This window comes from Somniosus microcephalus, chromosome 14, assembly GCF_052327205.1.
Source record: "Somniosus microcephalus isolate GS21.2 chromosome 14, FLI_Smic_1.0, whole genome shotgun sequence".
Lineage (NCBI taxonomy): Eukaryota > Metazoa > Chordata > Chondrichthyes > Squaliformes > Somniosidae > Somniosus > Somniosus microcephalus.
In genome coordinates this window covers 64,926,575-64,944,125 of record NC_141000.1, presented here as the reverse complement: position 1 = coordinate 64,944,125, position 17,551 = coordinate 64,926,575, and the positions used below count along the sequence as shown (strand labels likewise).

Genomic DNA, 17,551 nt, shown 5'->3' with positions numbered 1-17,551 from the left:
CATCACCCCATGCTTGCTGAACTACATTGACTCCTGTTCCCAAATGCCACCAACTCAAAATGTTCATCCTCATGTTCAAATCCCTTTATGACCTCACCCCTCCCTATCTCTGTAACCTCCTTCAGCCCTACAACTCTCGGAGAACTCTGCGTTCCTCCAACTCTGGCCTTTTGTGCAAACTCACTCCCTTCGCGCACAATTGGCAGTGGTGCCTTCAGCCATCTATGCTCTAAGCTCTGGAATTCCCTTGCTAAACCTCTCTCCACCTCTCTACTTCTTGAAGAATCTCCTTAGAACCTACCTCTTTGACTAAGCTTTAAGTTATCCTTCCTAATATCTCCTTGTTTGGCTCAGTCTCCCTTTTTGTCTGATTACGCTTCTGTGAACCACTTAGGGAACTTTTTTTGCATTAAAGGTGCTTATATAAATCCAATTTGTTGTAGATCCCTGAGGAGAGGACTGCACGCAGAAAGTGGGTGTTGGAGGTGAGTATGCATGAATGTATTGTTGTGAGGCAGCCCCCTTTGTTGCTGGGAGTCTAGTGAGATTTCAAAATTTGTTAATTTCATGTGATTTGTGCTTTGGCTAGGATTTTCAAAGGTAAAATTCCATTGTCTGTATTAAATTAGGTAACAGTTCTTTTGTCACATGTAAAAAAGTTTTTTAAAATCAAGACAGAAAATGTTTTGTAAATTAACTACTTTTGAAAGGAATATTTGTGCAACTAAGCTGTGTACTGATTTTTCAACGAGAGCAGATTATATACAAGTAAATGGCTGCATGTTACATCTGAAGATTTTGATATGAGAGTTCATTAGCATATTTTCCATTTATTGTTTGCATAAGACTAAAGAGTAAAAGTACATCTTATTTGAATCTATTACATTATCTGGTAAAACCAATTGAAAAAACTTCAGTACACAATGGACTGTTTGACGAGCAGGAAATGCAAATCTATATAGTGTCTTCCTATCACAAGAGGAAGTTATCTCTGCAAAAGGGGAGTTTGAATGCAGCCAACTGTACAAATGTGAAATCAAGGGAACGATCTGCAGAGAAGGTGGCTAGTAAGATAAGTAGTTAGAGCTGAAATGAGGGTCCTGAAGGATACATATATACAAACTGCTATGTTTGTGACTTTCTTCATAACTGTCGGTTGGTTTGGTACAGTATCTACTTTTCTTCTTCAAAATGTTCTATTTTAAGTTAATTTGTTTTATAACTGCTCCCGTTGAAAAACTAGTACACAGCTTAGTTGCACAAATATTCCTTTCAAAAGTAGTTAATTTACAAAACATCTTCTGTGTCTTGATTTAAAAAAAACTTTTTTACATATGACAAAAGAACTGTTATCTAATCCTTGCCCTTTGCAAATAGCTACTTAAACAGCTGAATTCAGACATTTAGGATCCTGTGTTCAAACATTTCACACTGTTGAAGTTTTCTATTTTCTGTGCTTTGGTGCATATTTTTCTTTTGAAAAAAACATGCACTGCAAGACAATAATTGTATCATACTTGTTCGTTTGATGGGTCAGAGATTACACCTGATCGTTTTTTGTAATCATATAAAAAAGCACAATTGTAAAATGATTTGCTTCTGAAAGACAGATCTAGCTCCAAAGCCTTTAAATATTTTTAAAAGTGATTTTTCATATATTTAATAACATAAAATTTATTTTTATAAGTATTAATTTTTGCCTTAAAAATGTTGTCAAACAATTCAATCTGTGCACACAAGAATGAGCTATGATTCTGCTGTTAATCTGTTTCTTTTTGTAGCCATTTTGGCTTGCTTAAAAATGAGAAGACATTGGACCCCGGCAGTCCAATTTAGGGGCCTAGCTCCTGCCCAATGTCATATTGGTTTGGACACTCTAGAGGCATTTCTAGCATCAGCCTAAAACAGCCCTTTGAATATACTAATAAGGGCCTAATGCCTATTTTAAATTCCCTTTTCAAAACTGGTCAAAACCTGGGTGGAACTTGTTCAGGTGGATCAAGCTCTGCCTAGTTTTTTGCAGTTCTACAGCAGCCTAGCCAGCGGTCCTTAAAGGGACTGCTGGAGGCCACCTAAGATCAGATAAGTTTTTGTTTCAAAAAATGTTTAAACTTACCTTAATGTGGAGCCAGGAGGAGCAAGAGTACCCCTCTTACCTCCACAGCAATGCCTGTCCACACTCAGCTCCCTCCTGATCAACTCTACCCCTCCCAGGGTCTACCTGAGGGCAGCCGCTGGCATTGCAGCGGCTCTACATTCATCTCCACTTCACTAATGAGCTACCTGGGAACATGCAGTAGGCATCCGCAGCTCGCTGGCCTTATTAGAATGAGGCCTGAGGCCCAATATCGATCAGGCTTCAAGCCTACCTGTTTCAGCGTAGGGATCGTTTCCTGAACCCTGTTTGTGCCGGTCTAACATTGCGAACAAATTTCTACCCCATTGTTCAATAAAAGAAGAAAATCTTGCATTTATATAGCAACTTTCACGATGTCAGGACGTCCCGAAGTGCTTTACAGCCAATTAAGTACTTCTTGGAGTGTAGCCTCTGTTGTAATGTAGGAAATGCAGCAGCTAATTTGCACACAGCAAGGTCCCATGAACAGCAATGTGATAATGACCAGATAATCTGTTTGTTTAGTGATGTTGGTTGAGGGATAAACAGTGGCCAGGGCACCCGAGAGAACTGCTCTTCTTTGAATAGAGCCATGGTATCATTTACATCTACCTGAGAGGGCAGATGGGGCCTTGGTTTAACATCTCATCCAAAAGACAGCACCTCCGGCAGTGCAACACTCCCTCAGTACTGCACTGTGAGTGTCAGCCTGGATTTTGTGCTCAAGTCTCTGGAGTGGGACTTAAAGCCACAACCTTCTGACTTAAAGGCAAGGATGCTACTAACTGAGCCACGGCTGACACAATAGTAAAATGGAACTAGATACATTTCATGTAAAAAATCCATCGTGTTCTTCCTCCATGATTCAATTGATAAAGATAGAATAACTGCGCCATACCATCCAAAAGCTCCCAGGTTAGATTCCTGGTCTGTGCTTGGTTAATTTTCTGCTCTTGCTGGCTGTAGGGGGGGCTACAATTAGCTTCAGCATCCATTTGTAGGGATGGAAAATTCAATCAGGTTTCTTCCTCTTGATTGCTATCCAGTGACCCCCACCTCTCTGGCGGGAAGGCATGCTGGTGCAGATGATGGGCAAAGGCAGGATTGAGCTCATTGTGATGGCTTGCATGGTTGAAAAGCCTGCCAACCCGCACCGTTCAAGCTTACACAAATTACACTTTGGCAAGGTCCCCAAGGGTAACTTTCATTGTGCAACTTTACCTCACAAGCAGTCTGCATCCAGAGGCAGGGAAGAGGGGTAAAAGATGAAAATGACAAAGCATGATGCAAAGAAACACTGCTGGGAGGTGTAGCTTATAAGTTAGTGCCTTAGATTGTATTAATGGCTCAGATTCTGCAGTCAGCGGGCAAGTGATGGTGCTCACGTTGACCTCGAAGAAAGCTGTTCACAAAGATCTAGCGCTCTCTGTGGTGTGGATTTCACCTTTTGCAATGCTAATTTAATTCTGGTGCCACCTATAAGGGATCTCCGGCAACCAGCAACAGCGACGTAATCAAGCAGGCTAAGCATCCGATCATATTGAAGAATTCTCACAGACAGCAAACCAAGAAATAAAAAGCACTGCTTATCTTTCACTTTTTAATCATTTTACAGAGAGCGAAGTAAAGATTGGGGCAAACACATGGGATTAAGGTAGAAACTGAAATATCATAAACAAACTTTAAATTATTTTTTATTATTTTAAAAATAATTTTGTATCATAATGGAGAAATTTGAAATTCCACAAATATAAAATTAGTTTTTCAGGGCCAGAGAGGTTGTTCATCAATGACCCAGGTTTAACTTTTTCAGGGTTTTTTCAGCGAGATTAGACCATAAAAAGTGGAAGTTCGCGTCAATTCAAGTGATTTCTAAGATTTCTATCTGCGAGGACTTCACCAGCGCATCCTGTAGAGAAGCAGGGAATCACTGACAGCAACTTCTGGATTTCGGTGTTTAACTGTGCATGTGCGGATGCCAGAAGTTGCTGTCAGTTTCACAGACTAATGACAGCGAACGCTGACAGTTTTGCTGTCATTACAACTGCAAATTCCAGGCCAATAATACTAGCAGTCTAGAAATCTAGTACAAATTGTTTTACTAATTTAAATGTTCTAAAATTCTTTCATGTTAAAATGTGTAAACATTTTTATTAATATCGTACAGACTTAATGACAGAAAAATAACCCACTAAGTTGAACTTTTAGGACAGAATTTCCAATCAGTTACACATGATGTATGGGTGTAAAGTAGATGTAACCAATTGGAAAAATAGGTAGACATCCGTTAAACCATTAATCCATTAAGCTCACGCATTTAGTTTATCATCTGATATTTTAGTTGTGTTTCCTACTGGTATCAGAAGCATCTGCCAGTAATAAAATTACTCGCCTGCTATTATGAGACCTCCTCACAATTCCTTGGTGTTTACGACAGTATAGAATTCAGCTGTCTGTCTGGCTGAATAAAATAGGCATCCAGGGTTGCCAGTGTGTGGTGTCTATGAAAGTGCATTTAAAGATCCCTATACTGTAGTGGGATTGGTGGCAGCAGTTTGAAGTTATTTCTAAACCTTTTTTCTTGCTTTTTTGGATTCTTTCCTGTTTCCATGTAGTTGGCCAGGAGGCCTGTATTGCTATTTTTTTAATTCATACACCATTTGCTGAAAAATAGCATCTTTATTAATGTGCAAACCTTCCAGCAACTTATGGTGAAGAAGAGATACCCCGTGAATCGCTATAGGTTGCAGGCCAATTTGCGCCGCTCCACCGTTAGCTTCATGAAAATGGCATCTCGTCTTTAACCTTGCCATGAGTTTCATGAAGTTGTTCATTTTTATGGCCTAATAAGAACATAAAAAAAAGCAAACCAGGCACTAGGGTTTACTTCTAGAGGGATAGAATTGAAAAGTAGTGAAGTTATACTAACCTTGGTTAGACCACACGGAGTAATGCCTACAATTCTGATCGTCATATTATAAAAAGGATATAGAGGCACTGGAGAGGGTGAAGAGAAGTTTTACAAGGATGATACAAGAAATGTGAGGATATACCTATCAGGAAATGATTAACAGGTTCAGTCTCTTTTCTCTTGAAAAGAGAAAGCTGAGGAGTGACCTAATAAAGGTCTTTAAAATTATGAAAGGTTTTGATAGAGTAGACACAGAGATTGCTTCCACTTGTGGGGAAGAGCAAAATTAGAGGCCATCAATATAAGATAGTCACCAAGAAATCAAATAGGGAATTCAGAAGAAACTTCTTCACCCAGAGAGTGGTGAGAATGTGAAACTCGCTATCACAGGGAGTGGTTGAACAGTATAGATACATTTAAAGGGAGGCTAGATAAGCCTTTGAGGGAGAAGGGAATAGAGGGCTATGCTGACAGAGTTAGATGAGGAAAAATGGGAGGAGATTCGAGTGGAGCATAAACGCCGGCAAGTACTGGTTGGGTAGAATAGCCTGTTTCTGTATATTCTATGTAATCCTAAGTAATTAATCTCACCACTAAAAGTTAAATCTAATAATTAACAGTGTGAGTACCCTTTTAACTACATGATAATTGTTAGTGACTGTCAATCAACCTCTCTGGTCCACAAAATGAACAATTAAAAGTGTGGAGTCTCATTCCTTCAGGTAGTGAATGGTTGTTGGAGATTTTTTAAAGAAAAGCTGACCCACCTTCTCAACTGCCCCACATGTAGTCAGATTCACACCACTGCTACAGGTGTCTGAGGCCTACAGCTGCTATTTTCCTCCCTCCCCTGTAGCAGGCTCCCTATCACTGCAAGAAGCCTGCCAAAATTAGGGAAATTGTGGGGTCAGTACTGGGTCAATTTATTGAGCGCAAAGCCTATCCCACCATAGTTCCAGTGGCAAAGCAGCTGTTGAGGAAAATGTTGGCCTTGGTCACCTGCCTCCATATCTATCACCTTGGCTTAGTAGTAGCTCTCATACCTTTAAATCGGGAAGTTGTGGGTTCAAGTCCCATTCCAGAGACTTGAGCCCATAACCTAAACTGACACTTCATTGCATTACTGAGCGAGTGCTGCACTGTCAGAAGTGCCATCTTTCAAATGTGATATTCAACCGAGGCCCCCATCTGCCAGCTCAGGTGGGTGTAAACGATCCCATGGCACTTGTCAGAGGAGATGTGAGATAGACCTGGGTGTCATCAAAATTGATGTGAATGTTTTCCTAATAATATTGCCAAAGAGCAGCATGCAAATGACAAATGGTGGCAACCATCCACCTCACTTACTTCTGCTTCCCAGAGGTACTGGGCTGGATTTTCATTGGGCCGTGGAGTTGGGATTGGAGGCGTGTGGGGGTTTAAAATCCCAAAATCGGGGTCCCGACCCCATCCCGCCCCAACCCACCTCCATGCCAGTTTCAAAGGAGGCGGGTACCCGCCCCGCACTGGGACCCACCTACCCGAGGCGGGAAGGGGATTAGTGCCAATTAACTGCCTATTAACAGGTAGTTAACAGGCAGTTTTTAGCCTAATCCCTATTTTCATTGTTGAAATGTGGGATTCCCGACAGCTGCAAATCACGCCAAGTTAGCGAGGCGGGCCATCGGGATGAAGGGCTTGGAGGGTTCGAGATGTCCGGTGTTCAGGTGAGTGATGGGTGCATGAGTGCAGAGGTAAGTGTGTTTGGTTTGTGTAAAGTGTTTAAAGAAGTTGTACTTACATTTACTTACCTTTACAGCCTTCCTTCCTTCAGGTCTCGGGAGTCCCTCTTCTCACCGGCACAGAAAGCAGAATGGCCGCCAGCTGGCAAAATCTGCAGCATTCAGCTTTCTGTTCCGGGGAGATCTGTAAATCATCCTAAGAGGAAGGGATTAACCTGGAGTACAGATTGTCAGTGTTTGACAGCTTCAAACAGCTGTGAAACGCTGATATTTCATCTGTCAAAAGGTCTTGACAGATGAAATTTCAATCTGTGACATCACCTGTTGCCGGGTGGCCCTTAATTGGCCTGTTGAGCCCGCTGGGCAGGCTCAACAAGGTCAATCAAGTCAAAATCGCATGGGTTGGCTAGAACTCGATGGAGACGGGACTACAACCCCGAAAGTTGTAGTCCCACCTCCTACCCGACTCCTCAATGAAAATCCAGCCCACTGTGTGTAAGGTATCAGTTGGCTCAGGAAGTACTGATAAAGGATCTGCTGTCCCAGTGGAGGGACAGGGCCTTCTAGCAGCCTATTCTCACACCATTGGGCTCAGCACTTACCAGCTGAAGGCCTCAATTACTGGTTGAGGCCTTCAGTGGGAGCCTTGCTGCCATCTTTGGGGTGCTTCAGCCCCTTTAAGGCCCCTCCTCACATCTTCTGATACTGCAGCGGTGTTCCCAGTGCAGCGCCACCAAGATTCTCTGCTCTCATACTGATGGGCTCTCTCTTAACTGTGGGAACCCCGCTGGGATCCCTCTGTGATGGAAAACCTGGGTTGGACTTGGGACCAGATCTGGAGGGGCGGGCAGATGTGCTCCCCCATTGGAACTCTACCCTGAAGAGGAAATTCCACTCCAGGTCTTTTATCCCCACCTCAAGAAGAAGTTGATGGCTACTTCAAAAGTGCCCTATTAAATATCAGCCACTGCGGTCTTGTGGAATGTCTATCTGCTTGTCATAAATGCAATGCACCTGTATAAATAAAACAAGGCTTATAATTTTCAAATTCATAGCTCTTGGATACCGCAGTTATAAAACTTTAATATTAATTTTGTATTTACATTGCCAGAAATGCAATCTGCTTTTGATAGACCAGCACAAAATGTGCTTATTATTGCAGCTTAGTGCCATATTAAAATGCTTCATTTAGAAATTATGAAGGGTGGAGAAGAATAATGTTGTGTAGGTAGATGCTTAAATCGTTGTTAACATGCAACCTGTGTAATCTGGCATTCAGACAAAAAGCAGGAAAAGATTCTAAAACTGAAAATGATTTAATTTGTAACACAGAGTTGGATTTCTCTGAATCGGACTTGTTTTATTGAAACAACACCCTCAAATTTCATCTGTGTATGATATTTTGGTCTTTAATAACCTTGGGATACAGTGACACAGACACACCACAGATAATAGGTTATTGTCATACTGAATGACACCTTGCCTACACTTTAAAAAAAGCAAAATCTTGGCAAAAGAACACAATTTGCAGTGGAGGTAGTTTAATTTAATTTCTTACATTTGATGTGGAGATTATTGTGAGAGAAAAAGATGTAATCGCACTCCAGTGTGGTGCAACATTTCAAACCTCATGCTAACATTGCATCTGGGACTATTTTTCTGTTTCTGAAAGCAAAGAAAAAGTATAGCACAAGACTGCTGCAGCTCACACTGTCTTTGAAGCTGTATCACCAATTACCAATTACACCTCACACAAAAAGCCTCCAGCTATCCACATGATATTTTACTCTGTGTGCACCATGTTTTTTTATGGACAACAGACACTTTGACAGCCATTCAAGCTGCTTCCAATGGCATATCATGAAAAAATAAATTTCTCAAAGCGCCAACAAGAATCTTTACATACTCAGAAAATACTTCAGCATTTCATTGGACACATTATTGATCCAACATAACATTCTCCCAAATTTTTACGTTATTTAGTTGAATCTATTTGTTGGATAAAAAATGGATCTTACAGGTAGCATAAATAAATTTCTCATTTTGAACCAATATTATTTAAACAATCTAATAATGTCCAATACATCCATCTTTTACATTTAGTTATATTATTACTATTTTAACAAGTTATCTTGTTTTTACTATTTTAAATTGAGATATCTTACATTCTTTGTTATCTAAAGTGATAGCTTCATACCTGTGCAATGAGAACATGACATTTAAACTGCCAGACGGCTGGTGAAAGCAGATGTGATTACAAATATTTGCTAAACCCATTGGTTGCTGATATGTGGAAGATTGCATTTACAATAATGGATGATAATGAGTTTAAGAGGGTACTGATGATAAAGTGGACTTTGAGTTCATACCTTAAGTGGTTTATAATGCTTTCGGAAAGCTCACATACGAATTATATGTATGTTTGTTTGAAATTATCTCTGCTCACTTACTTGCATCAATGTGACATTCCTCCTGCTATTCACCATTTGTTATGTGGTTAAAAGTCCCATAAGAACATAAGAACATAAGAAATAGGAGCAGGAGTAGGCCATTTGGCCCTTCGAGCCTGCTGCGCTATTCAATAAGACCGTGGCTGATTTTTACCTCATCTATACTTTCCTGCACTATTCCCATATCCCTTGATTCCCTTAATATTCAAAAATCTATCGATCTCTGTCTTGAATATACTCAACGACTGAGCCTCCACTGCCCTCTGGGGTAGAGAATTCCAAAGATTCATCACCCTCTGATTGAAGAAATTTCTCCTCATCTCAGTCCTAAATGGCCGACCCCTTATTCTGAGACTAAGAAAACAACATAAGAAAACTCTTTAATCCTAACTGTCTACAATTTGTATTATCTTGATATACAAAGAATTGTCACCTTCTATGTCAGTAACAATAACAAGATTAGGTTACTGTACTTTTAATAGCCACTAAATAATCCTCAGCTGTGATATTAAATATGTTGGTGAATATTTTATTGAAAATAAAACAATCATATTTTGAACAATAATAATTGAAAACAATTGGTATAAAAATCTCAACTTTAGCACTTGAAGATTTTTATCCTAGTCTAAGGTTAAATATCACTTGCCTTTGAATATTTTGATATTTGCAAGTATTGCACCATTTTCATGCATAACTTATGCTTTGTCTTTGCAGAAAATGGAATATATGCTGCACATGTCACCACTATCTTGGGCGACAAGATCAATTTAAACTGTGCTACTAAACAGTCCATTAAGAAATTACACTGGTCAAATGGAGTCGATCAATAATGGCAACATCCCAAGACATCGCAGCCTACAATGCTGATCGTGGGTTGTTTAAATTCTTCAAAGATGACAGACTAACAGTTTCATCTTGTAATGGAACTTGTCTTCAGATACAGCCTGTAGCCCTGTCTGATGAAGGAAATTATACATGCGAAATTACTTCTTTCAGGGGAATTTTCCGAGACCATGTTTATTTGTCCGTAATAGGTAAGATTACTGTCAAACTCTCCACGCAACTAGTGCAATTCTCTTGCTGGTAAGCATTAAAATTATCACTTTATAATCGCTAGAGTGCTGTATGTCAATTTAAATAAAAATTAAACGTACTTTTGCATAGGAAGCACATTACTCATGATGTGAAGGTATTTATATGATTTAAGATTGAGGCTAAAGATTTTTGAGTGCGTTTTGTTTTCTTTATACTGCTTATTTGGTGCATATGCCGAGCCATGATTTTTGGTGTGCCAGTGCTAGAAGTACACAACAGCTCTAATAATGCAATGGCAGGTGCCTGAAGTGATGGTGTGTGTTTTAAGTGTTTGGGGCCTGCGCACAGACATTTCAGCTGGCAGTATCGTGGTGCTCCCCATAATGTGATGAGAACATAAGAACATAAGAAATAGGAGCAGGAGTCGGCCATACAGCCCCTCGAGCCTGCTCTGCCACTCAATAAGATCATGGCTGATCTTCTACATCAACTCCACTTTCCTGCCCTATCCCCATATCCTTTAATTCCCTCAATGCTCAAAAATCTATCGATCTCAGTCTTGAATATATTCAATGACTGAGCAGCCACAGCCCTCTAGGGTAGAGAATTTCAAAGATCCACAACCTTTGAGTGAAGAAGTTTCCCCTCATCTCAGTCCTAAATGGCCAACCCCCTTATCCTGAGACTATGGCCCCTAGCGGAAAACATTGGGAAAATTTCACTCCACGGATGTTGCCTGACTTGCTGAGTTTTTCCAGCATTTTCTGTTGTTATATTGGGTTGCTTGGTGCCTGTTAGCGCCCCAAGGCACACCTAGCACTTAGCACCTGGCGCCCACGCGCGACGCCGCAAACGCCTCCCATGAAATTCAGCAGGAGGTTAGCGGTGGCAGTAGCCAGTAGCGCTCCATGGCACTGCACCTCCGGCAATGACATAATCGCCATGTGCAGCACCCCACTCGCGTCCCGGCCGCAAACTTCACTCACGCCCCCTGACCTACCGCCAGACGCTACATCCGACAGGGTCAAGGTGCTGTGTTTGCGGACAAGGCGGCGCAAATTAAAGAGCAGGTGCCAGGCGGCCAAGTTTTTTTGGGCTGCCTGCCAGCTCTTGCCCCTTTTCACCTCCTCCTGTGGGGTGCTGGCCGCGATCAGTCAGCCCGGCACTGCTCTTGAGTGCCGGGCTCTTTTGCCGGCACCCCACTCCCCGGTGGTCCAGCAGGGCCCCGTTGTGCGCTGCGCTGGGCCCTTCCCCTTTAATCAGGGGACGGAGGCCTGTAATACCATGGCGCTACCTGCTGACGCGCATGGCGCTGTTGCACGTAGCGTCGCAATATTGAATGGTAGCGCCCCAAGAGGGAGGGGGAGCACTTCCAGTAGCCCCGCCTCCTGCTTGGAATGCTACCATTCAATTTCGGGCACGGGGTCGCAACCCAGTTTTTCCCCAGTAGTTCTAGACTCTCCAGCCAGTGGAAACAGCCCCACAGCATCTACCCAGCCAAGCCCTCTAAGAGTTTTATACGTTTCAATGAGATCAACTCTCATTCTTCTAAACTCCAAAGAACATAGGCCCATTCTACTCAATCTCTCATCAAAGGACAGCCCTCTCATCCTAGGAACCAGTCTAGTGAACCTTCATTGCACCCACTCTAAGGTAAGTATATCCTCCCTTAGGTAAGGAGACCAAAACTGTACACAGTACTCCAGGTATGGTCTCACAAAAGCCCTATATAACTGCAGCAAGACTTCCTTACTCTTATACGCCAACACCCTTACAATAAAGGCTAACATACATAAAGGAGTCACACAACACCAGGTTATAGTCCAACAGCTTTACTTGAAATCACAAGCTTTCAGAGCGCTGCTCCTTCGTCAGTTGAAGTGGAGAAATGCATAAAGACACAGCTTATATAGTCAGAGAATAATGTCAGATGTTTACAGGTAATGTTTCCAACTGCCATTTATCCCACTTCGGCAGAGAGATAATCACAGCAATCAAAGGTGTGAATATTGTCCAAACAGGTCAGTCAGGAAAACATTACATCAAAGAACAATGAGGTGGGGTCACAAGGGGTCAAATATTGCAGATGCTGGGGACTGTATGAAAAACAAAAAAACAGACAAAAAACATTTTTTTTTTTTTTGCTGGAAATCACAGTAGGTCCGTCCGCATCTGTGTAGAGAGGCTTGTTCTCTCTACACAGATGCGGCCGGACCTGCTGTGATTTCCAGCAAAAAAAAAAGTTTTTTGTCTGTTTTTTTGTTTTTCATACAGACCCCAGCATCTGCAATATTTGATCCCTTGTGACCCCACCTCATTGTTCTTTGATGTAATGTTTTCCTGACTGACCTGTTTGGACACCATTCACACCTTTGATTGCTGTGATTATCTCTCTGCCGAGGTGTGATAAATGGCAGTTGGAAACATTACCTGTAAACATCTGACATTATCCTCTGACTATATAAGCTGTGTCTTTATGCATTTCTCCACTTCACCTGACGAAGGAGCAGCGCTCCGAAAGCTTGTGATTTCAAATAAAACTGTTGGTCTATAACCTGGTTTTGTGTGACTTCTTACATTTGTCCACCCCAGTCCAACTCCGGCATCTCCACACCACACATAAAGGAGCCTTTGGTATTTCCTCTCTGACTTCCTTCAATATTCCAGGATGCATGTTGTTAAGTCCGTGAATGATTGAGACACGGACCAGTAGGAGTGAAAACAACAAGTCTTTACTGGTGGAAGTCAATAGCGAAACTAACAAACAGAGGCTCTCTAGCGCCTTTTATACAGGGGTGGTCACTGCCGGTACTGCAGTCTGAGACCAGTTATTCTCTTAAAGGTACATACACAACAATTCCTCCTCTTTTAGATAAACAGTACATAACATTCATTTAACAACTAAATGATAATGAATTACAATCACAATTACTGTTGCTAGATACATTGGTTAAGTTTAAGCAATTATAAGTTCAGTCTTTGAGGAGGCTTCCTGATTCTGTCTGGAAAACGCCTCTTTGGGGTATCAGGTTCTTCTGGCAATGTTGCGTCGGGATCAATGTCTTTGTTTGGTTCATCTGCTTCCAATATTACCGGTTCTGCGGTAGCTGCAATTGGAACGTCAAGTTCATTACCAGGTGTATCAGATCGTGGTGTGGAGTTGACGTTTTCCAGTGACTCTAGAATCTGGTCAGCATGGTGTCTTACAATGCTCTCCCCAACATCCACGGTATACATGAGAGGTCCTTGTCGTGTACAAATCGTTCCTGGCCACCATTTCTCAGTGCGGCAGTCCCGGGCCAAAACTGGTTGACCTATCTTAAGACTCCTGGTCGGCCTTCCATTCATATTCTGAAACTGCCTGTTCTCCACATCTCTTCGGACGTTCACAGACTAATCACAGAATCCCCACAGTGCAGATAGAGGCCATTTCGGCCCATCGAGCCTGCACCGACACATATCCCACCCGATCCCCGTAACCCCTACACCAACACATATCCCACCCTATCCCCGTAACCCCACGTATTTAATCCCCCTAACACTAAGGGTCAATTTATCATAGCCAATCAACCTAACTCGCACATCTTTGGACTGTGGGAGGAAACCGGAGCACCCGGAGAAAACCCACGCAAATACGGGGAGAATGTGCAAACTCCACACAGACAGTTAACCAAATCCAAGCGACATCGTAGTCTTCGATTGAAGAACATCATGGCTGGAGTTTGGTTGGTAACCGCATGTGTCGCATTCCGGTAGGCAAACAAGAAGTTGTCCACCTTGTGTTGTAGGGGTATATCTTCATTACACATTGCCTTGATAGCCTTCTTGAATGTTTGGACAAACCTCTCGGCCAATCCATTAGTGGCTGGATGATATGGGGCAGATGTGTAATGCTTAACGCCATTGTTCTCTTCAGACACAAACTGTGGTCCATTGTCAGAGCAAATCTGTTCAGGCAGCCCATTCCTGGCGAATATGGTTCGCAAAACTGTGATAGTTTTTTCCGTGGTGGTTGAGGACATTTTTATTACCTCTGGCCACTTTGAATGTGCATCCACCGCAATTAAAAACATCGAGTCCATGAAGGGACCAGCAAAATCAATGTGCACCCATTGCCATGGAGATGAGGGCCACTCCCATGGATGCAGAGGAGCTTGTGGTGGGGCGTTTTGGACCTTCTGGCATTCTGCACAGCTCTTGGTCATCTCTTCGATTCCTCTATCGATTCCCGGCCACCACACAAACGCTCTGGCTAAGTTCTTCATTTTTACCCCACCCAGATGACCCTCATGAAGCTCATTGAGTACTCTATCCGTCAACTTAGGTGGAATTACTACTCTGGATCCACACATCAAGGTCCCTCTGCACACTGACAGCTGTTCTCTTCTCGGCGAGAATGCTGGCAGCAGTGGTTCGCCATGTGCTGGCCATCTCTTCACTGTTAAATCATAGACCCGTGATAGTGTCGGGTCATTCCGTGTTTCCTTTTCTATGTTTGCATTCGTCACAGGGAGACATTCGACTATGGTCGAGTGGAATAACTCCATTGGATCCACTGCAAGGTCTTCTTCTTCCACCATCGGCAATGGTAGGCGTGACAATCCATCAGCATTTCCATGCTGTTTAGTTCCTTTGTACTCGATGTCATATTGGTGTGCCCCTAGGAAAAGGGACCATCTCTGCAGCCGTTGTGCCGTCATTATCGGCACGCCCTTCTGAGGGTTGAAAATGGAGACAAGAGGTTGATGATCGGTTAGTAGAGTAAATTTTTGACCGTGCAGGTAGTGATTGAACTTCTTCACCCCCCACACTAGGCTGAGGGCCTCTCTGTCAATCTGAGCGTAGTTACGCTCGGCAGAAGTTAACGAGCGTGACGCAAAAGTTATCGGCCTCTCTAACCCATCAAGGAACTTATGTGACAGTACCGCCCCAATGCCGTAGGGAGACGCATCACACGCCAGTCTGATCAGCAGCGCTGGGTTGTAGTGAGCCAATACTTCCCTTGAAGTGATTAAGTCCTTACTCTTCTGAAAAGCACACTTACAATCATCGCTCCATTTCCATGCTACCACCGTTCGTAGCAGGGCGTTCAGTGGGTGCAAAATTGTCGACAAATTCGGCAAAAACTTATGATAGTAATTCACCAATCCGAGGAATGACCTCAGTTGCGACACATTTTCAGGCGCTGGGGCCTTAACAACCGCTTCAATTTTGTCAGGGGACTTATGTAACCCCTCTTCATCAATCACATGGCCACAATACGATATCTGTTTCTTAAAAAATTCGCACTTGGGGCGGTTGGCTCGCAGCCCATGTTCCTGTAGTCTAGTGAGCACCTGTTCTAGGTTGTTAAGGTGTTCACTGTCATCTTCACCTGTTACAAGGATGTCGTCCAAGTAACACTGAGTCCCCGGAATCCCTTGCAGGACTTGTTCCATCGCTCTTTGCCATATCGCCGGAGCCGATGCTACTCAGAATACCAATCGATGATACTGGTAAAAACCTTTGTGAGTGTTTATCATGAGATACTTCCTAGAGGACTCTTCAACCTCCATCTGCAAATATGCTTGTGCTAGGTCAATTTTTGTAAAACGCTTCCCTCCAGACAGTGAGGCGAAGATGTCTTCTATCCTTGGAAGAGGATATTGTACTGTGTGAAGGACAGGATTCACCGTCACCTTGAAATCTCCACAGATGCGAATCTTCCTTGGCTCTCCGGACTTATTGCTTAACGTTTTTTTCATGACAGGAACAATGGGTGTCGCCCACTCGCTCCAGTCGACCTTAGACAACACGCCTGCCTTCTCCAGATTCTCCAGCTCTGCCTCGACGGCTGGGCGAATTGCATATGGTACCGGTCTTGCTTTGAAAAACTTGGGAACTGCATGCTCTTCTATTTTTATCGAGGCGGTTACGCCTTTAAGCGTGCCCAGTTCTTGTTGAAATACCTCTTTGGCGTTAGCTAAGATTGTTGACAATCGTCCAGGAGTGACGTCTTCATCTTTTTTACCGTCCACCGTCATTGCATGAATGGAATGCCAATCTAAGTTTATCTTCCTGATCCATTCCCGTCCCAATAACGGTGGTCCACCATTTGGCAGTATGTAGAGATACAATTTCCGTATTTTCTTGCCATTGTATTCGACAGGCACCCTTATTTTTCCTCTGGGGTATACTTTTTGCCCCGTATACATCGTCAAGACGATGGATGTCTCTCTCAAGGGTATGTGTGAAAATAGCCGCTCGTAGTCTCGTCGATTCATGACGGTTAGCGCTGATCCTGTATCCAATTCCATTTTAACTTGGGACCCTGCTATCGTGAGGGTGACCCAAATGGTTTGGTGATCCTCTTTTGCGATTACATTGTGAAGTTTGAGACAGCTTAGTCTCCTGTTCTTGGATTCACTATCGCTCATCTGGTCTTCGGAACTACTGTCCGTCGTCTTTTGTACTTTCTTGTACGGTTCCTTAGTAGCCTTTTTGTTGTCGCTGGTCTTCTTCCCAGACCTGCAAACTCATGCAATGTATCCAATCTTCCCGCATTGTCTGCATATTTTGTCTTTGGACCAGCAGTCCTTCTGGTCATGGTTAGTTCTGCCGCAGCGATAACATTTTGCAAATCCCCGTGTCATTTCGTGGGTGCCGTATTCCTGTGGTTTTTGTTGAATTTCTGCAGCTCCCCTGGCTGCTGCTTCATACGATACTGCCACGCTGAAAGCCTTATCTAGCGTCAGCTCTTTTTCTGAGAGTAACTTCTTCTGTGTTCCTGCACTCAGGAGTCCACAGACAAATTTGTCCCGTAGGGTATCTGCCAGTCCTGCTCCGAACTGGCAGTGCTTTGATAACTTGCATAGTTCCGTAAGATACTCAGCATTGCTCTCATCTTTGTGCTGAGTTCTCCTGTGGAATTTAAATCTTTCTGCTATCAACAGCGGTGCAGGGTTTAAGTGTTCCTGTAGGACAGCAACAATTTCGTTAAAACTCTTTGCCTTCGGTTTGGCTGGAGTAATCAGGTCCCGCAATAGACCGTACGTTCTAGCGCCCATTAAGTTTAGCAATATCGATGCCTTTTTCCCCTCCGCTATTTCGTTTGCCTCAAAATATACCTCGACTCTTTCCACATACGTGGTCCAGTCCTCTAATGTATTATCAAAAGCAGTCTTCGGCATTTGCAAATCTAAAATGGCGCCTCCCGCGCTTTGCCTTCTTCCCCGATTTAACAAAATGGCGCCTCCCGCACTTTGCCTTCTTCCCCGTTGTTGTTAGCGCTGCTTTCCACGGTTTCTTGCGCGTTAAATATTGATTCTTTTTCTTTTAT

The 17,551-nt window shown here is 43.0% G+C and overlaps 1 pseudogene; it reads left to right on the top strand.

The window, feature by feature from the left end:
• Positions 1-1,091: 1,091 nt before the first annotated feature.
• The window catches only part of LOC147107516 (cell surface glycoprotein CD200 receptor 1-A-like), an 87,222-nt pseudogene continuing 70,762 nt past the window's right edge, over positions 1,092-17,551 (top strand).